The sequence below is a fragment of the Dipodomys merriami genome, unplaced genomic scaffold (genome assembly GCF_024711535.1).
Source record: "Dipodomys merriami isolate MVZ:Mamm:240054 unplaced genomic scaffold, mDipMer1.0.p SCAF_91, whole genome shotgun sequence".
Classification (NCBI taxonomy): Eukaryota; Metazoa; Chordata; class Mammalia; order Rodentia; family Heteromyidae; genus Dipodomys; species Dipodomys merriami.
Genome location: NW_027206524.1, coordinates 4,701,231 through 4,716,411, shown reverse-complemented (window position 1 = coordinate 4,716,411; position 15,181 = coordinate 4,701,231). Strand labels below are relative to the sequence as shown.

The window sequence follows — 15,181 nt, the reverse complement described above, 5'->3', positions numbered from 1 at the left end:
CATGTGATTTTTTTTTGTTGTTGCTTTCCATGTCCCTCCCCCATGGTATAACCCCTTTTTTCACTGTATTTAATGTTAGTATAATTTGGGGGAGGGGAAGGGAAAAAATAAAATGTTTAAATAGGTATACAGGTTGGCCCATTGCAACAATGAGATGTACAAGACACTATGTTGAAAAACGAACTTTACAATTTAGGCAGGGGGTGGGGAGGAGTATAGTTGTGGAGGTGGGAGGGAAGGGAGTAGGGGAAAAACAAAGGAGGAGGCAACAATGCTTGATAAGAAATGTACTCATTACCTTGCTCATGTAACTGTAACCCTTTTATACAGAATTTTCATAATAAAAACAAAAACAAAAAAAAAAGAAAACCAAGGTTCAGAGAATTCAAGCAAACTGCTCATGGTCACTCAGCTAGTAAACACTAGAGTTAGTGCACCTTTTTGTTATGTAACCTGACTTTCCATATAAACTATTTTTCTGCTTTCAAACACAGTTCTATAGCCTGGAGGCTGATATGTGTATTTCTACACTCATTTGTTTGTTTAATAAACATTTCTTCTCACAAAACCCTGATAAGATACTATTTTTGATTCTGCCAAGAAAACAAGACATGAATAAAACACTTGTCTTGTGCTTATAGAACACAAGCCATTATCTACAGCTAATTTTTGACTTTACTCAAAACACTGGAAAACAGACTCACCATAAGGGAGTTCTTAGACCTAGGGATTATGTTCTCTAATTTGCTTCAGTTTCTTAATTGCTAAATCCTAGGAGAAATCTTTATTGCTTTGTGATTGAAATACAAAGTAAATCAGCATACTGTCCTTCCTTCGTAAATGGAGTATTAGGAATACAGATAGAACATTTGGACATGATTAATTAAACAGGACTCTAAACATTCACACAGTGAGACCAAAGGAGGATATTCTTAGGAGAGGATCACAAGGGCTCAATAGCTATGTACAAATGACCATATAAAATGATGCTTACCAAAATTAACTCAAAAAATGGAAATAAGAGGTTTTTTATTGTACTGTTTTCAGTTCTTTTTTTTTTCTTTTTCTTTTTTCCTTTGGTTTATTACTTTTTGTCATTGTTTTTGATTTCTGTACCCCTTGTCCTATATGTTAGTTTATCTGATTTGGGGAGGGGAAAGGGAAGCACAGAAAGGGTTGGACTAATTCAGCAGTGATATTCACTAGACACTATGTTGGAAACAAAATATACAACTTGGGCAGGGGGTTGAGAGGGGAAAAACTGGGAGAAAATAAGGGAAGGAGTGACACTGTTCAAAAACAAATGCACTCATTACCTGACATATGTAACTGTAACCCTGTCACCCCTGTATATCACCTTTGCAATAAAAAAAAAAAGAGAGAGAAGAGAATACAAATAGGGATGTTGAAAAATATGCAAGGTTTGGGATCAGAAAGAGGTGTCTTCAAGTTCTGTAGAACCAATGATATGAGCTTGAAAAGCTTCTCCATAGTTCAACTTCATTATTAGCAAGGTATGTCTCATTGCCAAGAGGATTAAATGAATGTGTGCAGATGCATATACCCATGGTACAGAATGTATGCCTAGCACTAATCACAATACCTGGTGATCGGCAAGCCATCCTTAAATGGTAGCAATCATGATGATGATTTTGTCTGAGACCTCAGGATTTAGGGAGATACAAATCATTATCGTGAATGCCAGATCTGATTGCAGAGAGTAGCAGATGCAGACAGCTCACTTACTAGATTGGGCTGTGTCCAGAAATATCTTACAGACTTTCATTGGATTGTTTTGCTCTCTTTAAATTTCTGGCAACAGAATGTCTTTGTGTTGTTAACAAAGTGTCAGGAAAAAAAATAGCTAATTAAAATTTGGATGACCTGACTTCTAGGAAATTAAATAATTTTATTTCTTTGCCCTTAAATTTTTCCTGTTTTTCTTCCCCCACTAGCAACTTCATTTTAATTACAGTTGCTTATGTTCATTAAATGGTTACTGTGCAATGGACACTGTTCTAAGTGAGTTTCAGTAATTAAGGGACTCTTTCCAAAGTCAATGTAAGGACTACAGCCATTGAGAATCTATGGGCTTGCCAACAACCAAGGTAACATAAACCACAAACACAAACAACACTCAGTGAGACTATCACTTTACAGGACCTGTAAGGAAGAACTATTTTACAGATGAGGACACTGAAACACACATAAACCCTTATCTAATTTGACCAAGGATATAAGTTGTAGAGCTAAGGTAAGACCACAGAAACCTGGCTTTGAAACCCACGATTCTAATGCTGATAACACAAACTTCCAATAACACAGCCTTCTCCCTGTTATTAAGAACAGTATGAAATAAGGACTTGTCCAGTGAAGAAGTCATCCAGGTAGACTGACTGTGAGCTACAGTGGGCCTGTGACCAACCAGACCTTTTCATTGGTGCAGCATCACACAGGAAGATACTGAGCTTGGGGATTAGGGCTGTACACTCTGCAGCTTGGATTTGAGAGAATATTAGAATGTAGCCCAGACAAGTGGCACTAAACTCCTTGGTTTCCTTATTTGTAGATCAGGAGATTGGGAAGATGATCTTATGGGACTCTCTTAGCTCTAAAAGTCAGCAGCACTTACATCTGGAATATCTGGAATAATGCCAGGTCGAATTACATTTATGTTATAGGTGGCTGTTGATCAAATACCATATCCCCCTCCCAGGGAAGATGTTTGGCTTACAGATATTTTTGTTTGTTTTCCCTTAATCGCTAGGTCCGGATCAATCCCCTGGATTGGCTAGTTATTGGTTTCTAAATGAAAAGAGTTGGGATCGGAAAGGATGCCACTCATAGAGGCAAGTGTGGAAGGCGCTGGAAGGCAGGTGGAGCGAGTGCCGCGTGTGAGAACACTGAGCGAAGCCCACTTGCATCTGCAGGGCAACAGTGAGGAACAGTGTGAGAGCATGACAAAATCGCTGCTGACCTTCTGCTCCTCACCTTTTCTCAGTGGAGCTTTTCATCTTCCAACAACAAGGGAGTCCAGGTGTCAGTCATTTACCCGGCCAATCACAATCCTTCTCTGGGATTTTTCTGCTAAGGGAGGAGGGTCATCTCTTTGATGATACGGTATGACATACAAGAGTTCAAAAACACATTCTCCAAACTGTGGAGGGAGCTAGTTTAAGAGACCAGAATAATCTTCAGGATGAAGCATATACCCTGATACATTCGAGTCTCTCGTTCTATTTGTTTCCAGAGAGACCAAGTTCATGTCTCTCTTCTATAATTTCCTGGGCCCACTGTGCCACACAACAACAAAAACAAAACAACACAAACCTCTCTTTTTATCTAAGGTAGCTGCGATTTGGATTTGTGTAACTTGAAAACAATAGTATTAAAAGTAACAAGGAGAGTTCACTTCACTAGTAATTGAATTCAAATCAATTAGACTCTGAACCTAGAATCCATGAGCCATCTAAAGAAGGGAATACAATTATATTGGTTGTTGGCTTCCTTCCTGTTGTAAAAATGCATGACTTTCATCAGATTCTCAAAGGGGGGTGTGAACTAAGAGAGGGTAAGAACAATTACACCAGGGAGCTTGCAGGAGAGCTGCCAGCCTTCCTATAGGAGTTCAATAAACAAGCTACCGAAGGAACAACAAAGAAGCCCCTGCTGAGCTTCAGATATGGCAGGAGGTTCCGGAAAGACACAAAGATGAATGGCCTGGTCTCAAGCAGAGTGGATCTTATGGACCAGAGACACATCTAAAGTGAACCTGAGGGGAATCATTTTCTTTCAACAGAGGGCACACAGTGTGTGACCCTTTGGCAAGCAGAAGCTGATGACTAATCTATGCTAAGAAGGCTGAGTAGTTTCAGGTGTCAAACCTGAAACTCCAAAGGCTGGGTGGGTACCACATTCCTGCAGGGCCTTGATGTGTGGCTGGAACCCAGACTCTAGCCTCAGCCAATTTCATTCAAATCCTGAACATTCTTCCTTCATTTATCAAACGGAGAGTACAACAGAGCCTACCAGAGTAAGGACTCCATGAGTGGCAGTCACAGATTTTTTTTTTTTTTTAACCATAGCCATTAGGGGTGGAGATGAGTATCAAAAATTCCAAGTAGAAAGGCAGGATGAACAAAGGCAGAGAGGCCAGGGCTTGCTTTGTGATCACCAAGACTCCATCTCTTTCAGCTAGAGCCCTTTGCATCTGCAAGAGGATTTTGAGGAGGCAAATTGGATTGCCTTGAAGACCAGCTTTTGAGTTTAGTAGTCAGTGGGTAGTCATTGAAATGCCTTAAGGAAAGGAATAACCTGATTGGACCCAGGGTTTTAGGCAGAGATCTGGCTTTAGTGTGGAGAACCAATAGCCCAGGAAAGAATGGTGAGCAGCCCCAGAGAGGAAGGGCACAATATAGCTCTGTGTGGAATAGCTTAGGCTCTAGAGTCAGACAGATCTGTCTTGAGTTCTTCATTCTGTCCCCTACTATATTTTTAATATACTATTTACATTTTTCATTTATACATGGATTGCATCTTTCACTAAGACTTATTCTTGAAAATGAGCATGGTTAGAATACTTCCCTATGGGACTGTTGTGAGGAATAAATGCAATAATGCATGTTCAAGTTTTGTTTTGCAGCTGGAGTACAGAAAGACACTCCATTTTTAGCTATTGTTTTAAACCTGGAGAACAATAAGGAGGTGATTGATCCAAAGGCTGCTCTTTCTGCAGCCCAGTCTCCCCTCATTTCAAATGCAGGAGGTCGGATTTGTCCATTAACGATCCCTAGACAAAGATACACAACTCACTGGGTTTAGAAATAAGACCCCTCAACAGTTCTTACTCCATTTCTGCCCGCCTTTCTCCTACAGGATGTCTGAGCAGTGCTTCACTTTTCTGTTGCCTTTGTGTTTTCCGTTACTCTCTCTGCAGGCTGGCAAACCCACAGCAAACCGACGCCCAGGCTCAGATGTAAGTATGGCCCAGAAGTTGCCATTGTCACATCACTGCCTGTTTCCTGTTGAGTCCCTGATCTGAGTAACAATCAGTTTTCTCCGTGAACAAAGGCTAAATGCTAGGGCCTGCTGCTTGAAATGAGCAAAATCTCTGTGATATTTGTAGCATAATTCCCAAGCCGATGGGGGAGGGGGGGGAGGGGATTTAGCATAGAGACAGAATTGTAAGCTAAAAAAAATGAGAACTCATTTCTTCCCTTTTGGGGATCTGAATTTATAACAGTTGATTTTGATTTGAAAATACTAGAAAGAATTGGGGAGAAAAGAACACCTAATTTGTAAAAAAAAAATTGCTTATTTCAAAGCATGGTAAAGGGATTTTGGATCAGAGCATTCATCCGGTCATTTGTTAACTGCTTTACATTGCTCAGAAGGCAAGTTTTTCTTTACTCTCTGCTTTCCTTCTCATCTTTTTGAGATACGCTTGTGAAATCTCTCCTCCTCACACATCTGTTCTCCTCAAATCCTTTATACATTGACAAGACACAGGCCGCAAAGGACAATTGCTCCATGGTTACTAATTCTTTATCAGTTCATGCTCATGATGGTGCTGTTGAGAAATATTTATCTGGGTCTCACTATACACAGGGCACTATTCTAAAAACCTTATATCTACCTATTAACTCATTTGAGGCCATCAATCTATGGGTTAAGCAATAGTATTATATTTTGTAGACAAGGAAACTGATACTATAAACAGAGGCAGAACAAGTTAATCTGTTAAGATTAGGGTTTGAATTTAGGCAACCTAGAAACCAATATGCCCTTAAATCCAGTAGTCTGGTGAAAATACCCATTTGTATTCTTGTAGCTTTATTGCTATCATATTAATTTATCACCCAAATTAAGAGTAACGATCAAACTCTGTACTATTTTTATTATGCTTTCACAAGGTATGGAGACAAACTGGCACATCGTATAAACACTAGAGAATCTTCTCAGTTTTGCTGGGTGCAGTGGCCACAAGGGAAACACAGTACAATGGTGGCACCTGTGGTGCATGCCTATTATCCCCAGGGGCATGGGTCAGCACAAATAGGAGGATGGCAGTCCAGGTTGGCCGAGGCATGAATGAGAATACCTTGAGCACAGACTGAACATAGCAATAGCTGATGGTTAATACTGGAAGTTAATATCTTATAGACAGAATAACCACATATTTCCAAAATACGGGTTTCAAATAGTACTCTCAACTCAGGGTCATTATTTGCTTATTTGCCAAACCACTGCCACTTCTAATTATTCTGCTCAATAAAAAATGTTAATGAAGACTGGCTCCAGGTTATAAACTGAAGACTTGTGAGATGCAAACACACCACATGAAAGTGGAAAAGCTGCAAACTCCAAATTAGAAAAGAAGAAGAAGAAAAACAAAAGCCCACCAATGAATTATTTTCGGCTCAACTCTTTCCCTTCTTGATGAGAGGATGTCACAAATGCCAGTTTGTACATGAGCTGCTGAGCTTGTGCAGCGTAATTTTACTATTCAAACACAGTTATTTTTTCATATCCAAATAAGATAATATGTCAAATTGCTGTACCAAGTATTACCTAAAATTAAGCATTATTAATCATTGTCACAGGAAGTGGACCGTGGTGTACAGCTTCTTAGGCATCATGATTTTCACATTCCAAGAACAGTTTTTTGGGGGTGGGCAATGGACGGGTAGTACTTAGGATTCCCGGCAGGTAATCTGGCTGGTAACGGCAGGGTGGAGATGGGAGAAAATGCACATCCAGGAGGATGGGAAAGCATAACAGTGACAGGAATAAATGTCGGGAAAACATCCTGGCAGAGAACACACAATCCTTGGACATAGCAACTCAACAATGGACTATCTGAAAATATGTAGGTGAGGTGGACAGACAACGTGGGGACAGGTAACATAGGAAAGAGCTTAAAGCATGGTGAGAGAAATCACTGAGACATGAGTCTGAAGGCCAGCGTTATCAACCAAGGGACGTATGGTTCCGGGTAGAGTCTCTTCCCTAAGCTTGATTTATTTCAGTATGAAAGGAGATAATAGAAACTACTTGAAGGAATTAAGATAAACATTAAACTTCGGTAGCTTATGTATAGCATTAACATGTTCCCCAAGAAATAGTTAAAATAGTTAAATGCTCATTAACTCATATATATGTATATGTATATATACACATACACACATATAACTATGGGGCATTATTTTCAAATCAGAATCAGTGTCAAGAGAGTTGTTTGCTAGGCTGCAGAACCAGGTATCTCTTTAAAGGGAGAAGGAGAAGGAAGAGGACTCAGCTACATCTACATTTCACTGTTACCATGTGGAGTATGACTGCTCAGAGCCTAGTAGAGAAGACACATTTTAATCCTGTCACTAGGGGAGGTGCATCTTCTCCCAGAAGATGGCCAATGACTTTCATGAACATCCAACTTAACCAGGCCCTTCCTCATCAGCCTAGAGTTACACATTTACTGAGTTACATTCCCAATCCACCTGGAGTATTTTGATGATGTCTGGATCAGGGATTATTTTTATGATCCCTGAGGTAGGAGAAGCAGGTTTCTCTGACACATAAATTGGAGGTGGTGTGGAATGGGGGAAAAAACCTCCACCAAATCCCAGCATGACAATTCAGTTGAACGGAACAGATAAAACATACCCTATCACACAGTGTCAGAAGTAACAAGACATTTCCTGTGTGTGAGGTCTCCTTACAATGGGTTTCAACACTTCATTTGGCTTGCACTGGTCTTAGTTATTTTTTCTAATTGGTGGAAGCAGACCCAGCTATTTTGCAGAGGACCCAGGCGCCATCAGATGGATTAAATGAGCCCAGGAGAAGCACCTCCAGGAAATACAAAGCATGAATCCTTCTCTGATCTCAGTTAAGAACAACCCTTTGAACCAATGAGGAACTCATGCCGGACCAGAGTGTCACTCAGCCAGCTAAGTGGGCAGCTGGAAGGCCACATAGTTAATTGTTTCCATGGGTGCGTCTTTCCATGGTAACAAGGAGCAGCAGAGATGGGGCCTCATGCCAAGGGAGAGGAACTCAGAGAGGTGGAACAGATGGCCTGTTGTCTGTTTCTACTTTAGGCCTGACAGATGAGCAATGGATCCAATTATATCACTGGGAAGGGGAGAGCCATGTAGGACATTTGTGATCTATAGGCTGGCTGTGGAGCCTCGGAGCTGCACCAGGTGTAATGTGTAATCAGGTAGGACCTGCTCAGGAGTAGCTATGGTAACTACAGACATGCTCCAAGAAGTCAGACCCTGGGCCATTCAGTGCTTGAGAAAGGAAGCATGAAAATGATTTTACTGGTAGAAGGCCAGCAAGTAGTTTCTTCAGGGTCCACAATGTGGATTTCGATGCTTTACTGTCATCGCGAGTAAAAACAAAAAGATCAATTTTAAAAAATCCCCTTGGCTGAGCACAGGTGACTCACACCTGTAACTCTCTATAGTTACAGCTACTCAAGAGGCTGAGGTCTGGAGGATTGAGGTTTGAGGCCAGCCTAGGCACAAAAATTCACAAGACTCCAATCTCCAAAATAGCCAGTGGAAAGTAGGGGTGGTGGTGTGGCCCATGTAGTAGAGTGTGCTGACCTAGCAAGTAGAAGGCCCTGAGTTCAAATCCTAATACCACTCTCTCTCTCTCTCTCTCTCTCTCTCTCTCTCTCTCTCTCTCTCTCTCTCTCTCTCTCTCTCTCATGCACACACACACACACAAATTACTTTGTCAGAGAAAAGGAAGTCCACAATTCTTTTTTTTTTTCTTTTTTGTTGGTCATGGGACTTGAACTCTGGGCCTGGGCGCTGTCCCTCAGTTCTTTAGCTCAAGGCTAGCACTCTACCACTGGAGCCACAGTGCCACTTCCAGCTTTTTCTGTTTATGTGGTGCTAAGGAATCAAACCCAGGGCCTCATGCATTCAAGGTAAGCATTGGATCCACCTTCCCAGCCCCAAGAAGTGCATAATTCTTGATCTTACTTAGTCAAGTGTTTCCTGTGAATGCTGAGAAATTATTATTTCACAGTAAAGCAGGTGATGTACCTGTGCCTTCAAAAGGTTCTATCTGAAGTTGTTTTGGAATACTTCATAAATCACTAAAAGATTCCTTCTCAGATAAATAGGCAATTTGAAATTTAACAGATCTCTTCCTTCACTAAAAGGGCTGCACAATCTTTCCGTCATAAAATATGATGATCCAATTCAGTATCTAAAGTGTGGCTTTCCCCAAAGCTCATTTGACTAAGGAGTGTGTTTTGCACATCACATTGGTCTGAAGAAGGGGCATTTTAGAGTAGTGTTTCCCAAAAGCCTTCTGGAAAGGTCCCTCTGGACTCCTCTCTATATACTTTTGAGTATTAAAGCTGGTGGCACAGATCAAATAATTCAGCACTGTGGACATGACTGGGGTTTATTTCACTGCTCTCTTTAACACTTCTACTTTGTCCGTGGTTGAAAAGGCCAACACCCTGGATTCTCCCACGCTGGATGCTTCCCTCTCTTCTTCAGGTTTGCATTCATTCCGTCAATCCATCAGAACGAAAGAAGCTGACTGCTTTGGAATAAATGAATTTTCCAAAGAGGAGATACTTAAATAAAAATTACGTAATGACTGACCTATAATGTGCTGCTTTGCATTTTATAAAGTTCATATTCTAAAGGCCATTGCATTCTCAAAAGTCTGCGTTGATGCCAGGGGCCAGTGGCATCCTGTGTAATTCTCCCAGGAGGATTAGATTTTAGCTTCCTAAGATCTGATGATCCTGGTTTGAAGCCATTCCCAGGCAGACAAATCCTAAAGATTCTTATCACTAATCAATCAGTAAAAAATCAGAAGTAGAGGAATGGCTCAAGTGGTAGAACAATGGCTTTGAGTAGAAAAAGCTAAGGGACAGCACTTAGGTCCTGAGTTAGCCCAGTACCAGCAACAAAGCAAATAACTTTGTTGAAAACCACTATAACCTAGGAAATCAAGCTTGTGCAAGGAAATGGTTAATATACTCAATTCCCTGTAATCCTGTGCAGGGATGGCCCAGAACTTCCCCAATCAGAGACATGCTAAAGAAGTTTGTCTCAGAAAATATACCCTGAATAATGCAAGATTCCTCACATATATGCTAGTAAATAGACTCAATTACATGTGTTTTTGGGTCACTAACAATCAAATCAGCCTAAACATTCTTCTGCTTCATTTGTATTTCTTTTGTTGTTGTTGTTGTTGGTTGTGGGGCTTGAACTCTGGGCCTGGGCACTGTCCCTCAGCAATTCGGCTCAAGGCTAGCGCTCTACCACTTGAGGCACAGCACCACTTCTGGTTTTCTGGTGGTTTATTGGAGATAAGAGTCTCACAGACTTTCCTGCCCAGGCTGGCTTTGAACCATGATCCTCAGATCTCAGCCTCCTGAGTAGCCAGGATTACAGGCGTGAGCCACGGGCGCCCGGCTTTCGTTTGTATTCTTGTGGCACCAAATTGACAGCTGGCCTCTGGCTCAGTATTTAGTAAGTCTTCTTTAGGAACCTTTTGCCAATAATGAAAAGGACATTGGAGTCTTTGGTGCGGCCTGCTCATAACTAAAAATACTGCAATCAGGTTTGGTTTGCAGGACGGAAGGAGGAATGCTTTTCTCTCTCTCTGCCCCTCCTCCCCCCCAAGACTGCTGATATCAAACTGTTCAGGTGGGTTACAAGTGAACCAGCGCCTTCCTCAGCTGCCAACTTCCGGGCATTCTCATTCCTGCTCCAGCTGCAGAGGCTCCCGGGGGAGATGAATGCCATGATCGGATGGAGGGAGGGGTCACCCAGAGGTGGGCTCTGGTATGAGGACTAAGGAATGGAGTTCTGCAGCCATTTACCAACCCCACTCCCCAGGGACTGGGCAGCTTGGCGCCTGGGTCTCTGCTTTTCCACACTTGTAAATCACAGGCCAGACAGCCTCAGGGCCACGCGGTCTGTTTATACGCTGGCATCTATTGCCCTGAGAGCTGCCCACTTAGATGACCTCCACAAATCTTGTTACTCAGCGGGTGACTGCCCTAGAGCAAGAAGTGTTGTATTTGGAAGTTTAAAAAAAAATGAATCATTCAAATTAAGGGAGGAGATGGTGATTTGTGGCAATGAATGCATTATCGAAGGGGAAGGAAGAGGTGAATGAGAGAGGACTGGAGCAGAATATTCATGGATATATGTGTGACTATGTTTCTAAGTAGGAAGTCCATTACTGTTTCTCTTTATTCATCACTGTGAATCACAGAGCCTTGATATAGAACTGCTATAATTATTAAAGTTATAACAATACCGACCATTTATGAGTATTTACCATGTGCCAAGTGCTGAGACTCATGGGCTTGATGAATTTAATTTTCCTAATAAAATAGGGGCTAAGACGCTCTCTCCCCCAGTTTACTTGTTTAGAAAAGAAAGCCCAGAAAGCTTATTAATTCTCTCTAGGTCATATAGCTTAGTGGCAGTGGAACTTGGTTCCTATTATGGAGAGAGAGAGAGAGAGAGAGAGAGAGAGAGAGAGAGAGAGAGAGAGAGAGAGAGAGAGAGAGAGAGAGAGAGAGAGAGAGAGAGAGAGAGAGAGAGAGAGAGAGAGAGAGAGTATTTTCCTGGAGTTTAAACTCAGGGCCTGATCACATTTTTTTGCTCAAGGCTAATGCTCTACCATTTGAGCCACAGATCCACTTCTGGCTTTTTTTTTTTTCTTTTAGGTAGTTTATTGGAGATAAGAGTCTCTCAGACTTTCTGTCCAGGCTGGCTTTGAACCATGATCCTCAGATCTCAGCCTCCTGAGTAGCTAGGATTACAGGTGTGAGCCAATGGTGGTGACTCATTCAGACTCTCAATGAGAGCCTCCGCTGCTCATACTAATCTGACCAATGCTCAACACACACACTCACCCAAGAAATGAGATTTGATTCAAGGAATAGTGGAAATCAATATGGAATCCAAGAAAACATAAATCTTGATATTCCCCTCATAAAGTCTATGTTGATTGTTACTCCGTCACACAGATGAGCCAGAATTGCATTTTATGTACTCTGCAAAGTAGGAAGATTTCTACTTGTCTGTAGCAAATGATGATTTACGCCAGGTAAGTAGTAGGAAAAATAACTGATTCTATTCATTTTGTCACTAAGGTTTCTCCACAGAGGGAAGTCAAATTCAAAAATAGGCTACTAGGCTATTTTCTAGTAGTTATTAACAATACTAATCTAAAATATGTAACTGTATTTTTGATTGAGAGTTATAACCTGTCTTCACGTCTACTCTTGCCATCATTGAATCAAGTTGGTGAACTCCCTGTCAATTGTACAATCCAAGATTACCTCCACATGGACTCACGTTCTGTTCATTGGCTTATTGAGCAAATACTTATTTGATGCTTTTTTATTGTTTTGGTCAATTGTGGGGCTTGAACTCAGGGCCTGGACTGTCTCTGAGCTCTTTTCCTTAAGGCTAGTGTTCTACCATGTGCTGCTTCTGGTTTTCTGGTGGTTAATTGGAGAGAAGAGTCTCATGGACTTTTCCTGCCTAGGCTGGCTTTGAACCATGATCCTCAGACCTCAGCCTCCTGAGTAGGTAGGATTACAGGTGTGAGCCATCAGTGCCTGGTTTATTTGATGCTTCTTATATGATGAGTTGTTCTAGGGACCAGGTATACAATGGTGAATCAACCAGAAAAAGTAATTCTTTTAAAAAAAAATTTACTTTACAAGCCTTGCAATAAACAAGAGACAAGGAAACACATGCATGTGTCATATATTCAGAATAACTGATATTATGAAAATGAGTCCAAATAAATATAGGGTGGGAGGGAAGTGTGTATTTTTAAAAAAGACTTCCAATGAAGGCCTACTGAGTGAATGATGTTTGGGTACAAACTAAGAGATGTAATTTATATGATTACATCAAACATGATCATATAAAATTTCATGGAATTCAGGGCCTGGGTATCGTCCTTTAACATTTTCCACTCAAGGATGGTATTCTACCACTTGAGCCTCATCTCCACTTGTAGCTTTTTGCTGGTTAACTGTAGATAAGAGTCACACACATTTTCTTGCCCTGGCTGGCTTTTAACTGTGAACCTCAGATCTCAGCTCTCTGAATAGCTAGAATTATAGGCTTGAACCACCAGGATCTGGCTTCGAACCCATTTTTGAAGGATGTAAGTTGCATATTTCACTCCATCCCACCCCTCTGGCTAGTCAGAGGACTTTGCCATTACCTCTGAATATGGATCCTCATTAGTCAAATTCAGAAAGAGAAGGAGGCTTGACCTTTAGAATAGCAATACGAGATACATTTGACAGATACTTGATTATAAAACGTCTCTGTTGGACACAATGATTTTCTAAAAGGACCCAATGGATCAGCTGAGCAACAGATTAAAGAAATTAGTGAGATATTAGAGGGTAAAGTCTGCGGCAGAAAAGATGACTTGACACAATGTTCTAATAAGAGCAGTGAGCAAAGCCCTTTAAAAATTAATGGGAAAAATGAATGGGAAATCCACAATCTGTCATTTTAGAATTTTATGGCCAGGGAGCTGCATTTGTATAACTTGATTGCTCAACTGCATAGTGACATTAGGTTTCAGACCCAGAGAAGAAGAATTGCATGAAATGAATGTCGACCTTTGCTACTAATAAAAACGAGAATCAGCACCTCTAGGACTTCTTGTTTTACATTCTTCTTAATTGGACAGTATCACTGAAATGACAAACAGGACTTAAACTTGATGGAAATTGCCTTAACAGATAGGAGTATTTTGACAATGTAATCCTAAGGTTTTTCTAATGGGACGATTGCTAAACAGTATTATCATCACTAAAGTCGATTTTTAAATAAACCACTCTCCAGAGGAGACATACCTGACAATTGTCCACAATGTCTAAAACTGAGTATAAGATTTCAATCTCCCAGTAATTCAGTGACATGAACACAAAGAAGGTAATTGATTTGGGGTCTTAATAGCATCAGGCAGACATACCAGACAAATCTGAGAATTGTCAGCATCACACACAATCCCCCAAATGGGCTGTCAAAAACCCTTCAGTAATGATCAGAAATCCACCAAATACACTGGAATTACAGGGAGCAGAGAACTTTGAAAAAACTCTTAGAAGAGTGAGACAAGAACTCCAAGAGCGGCATGAGCAGACTATAACTGAGGGATTTTAGAGTTGAGTTAAAATTTGACCAAACAACCTTGAAAGAAACTGTGCAAGGAAGAGAATGTCTGATACCTTATTGTTTAAGGTCTTGCTGAGCAAGTCTATGAGACTTAATGCCTGGGCTGTTACATGTGACATTGTCCGTCTAACACTGAGAGAAAAAAAGAGAAGAGAGAGGAGGAAGAGGAAGAGCAGGAAAAGGAAGAGGAAGAAGAGGAAGAGGGGGAGGAAGAAAAGGAGGAGGACATGGAGAAAGCAGAAGAAAAGAGGAAGAAGAGGAAGAGGAAAAAGAAGAAGAGGAAGAAGAGAAAGAAGAGGAGGAGGAGGAGGAGGAGAAGGAGGAGAAAGGGGAGGAGGAGGAGGAGGAGGAGGAGGAGAAGGAGGAGGAGGAGGAGGAGGAGGAGGAGGAGGAGGAGGAGGAGGAGGAGGAGGAAGAAGTGGAAATTTCTGTTATCACAAGCCATTCTGATTTGGGGATGTGTGTTATCATAACTTAACCTGGTTTAACATATTACTTTATTATACTCTGATAACTGAATACTAATTTTCAGGGCATGTGCAAGCATACACAGGTGTACATATGTACATGTAATGTGCACACATGTATATGCAAGATGAAACAATATACAGGAAAAGTCAATAGCAACAACAAAGGGAAAAATACTGGAGAATTAATCAAGAAAAAGGGAAAAAAAAATCCCAAACATTTTATCGAGTTTGGCTATGTACTGTCAATCCTGATTATAGTCATTTGTGTGAACTGTCAACCATTTGAGACTAATTTGTATGCAGCACAATGGAAATTATGCATCACATTAAAATATGCATCTGATTGATGCTGTTGCAGGGCTTTGTTTGATTGCAACAAGAACCTCTATACCTGCATATTCAATTGTATTCCATCTCTGTAATTTGTTTTCCTTGGAGTAATTTGAAAACATTCCCCTTAAAAGGATCAAATTAGGAAGCATGCTGTTGGATGAAGGT

General features: G+C 40.9%; 1 long non-coding RNA gene across 1 annotated transcript in view; it reads right to left on the bottom strand.

The window, feature by feature from the left end:
- The window catches only part of LOC138821299 (uncharacterized), a 148,483-nt gene that overhangs the window by 83,216 nt on the left and 50,086 nt on the right, over window positions 1-15,181 (bottom strand). The window lies entirely within an intron of this gene.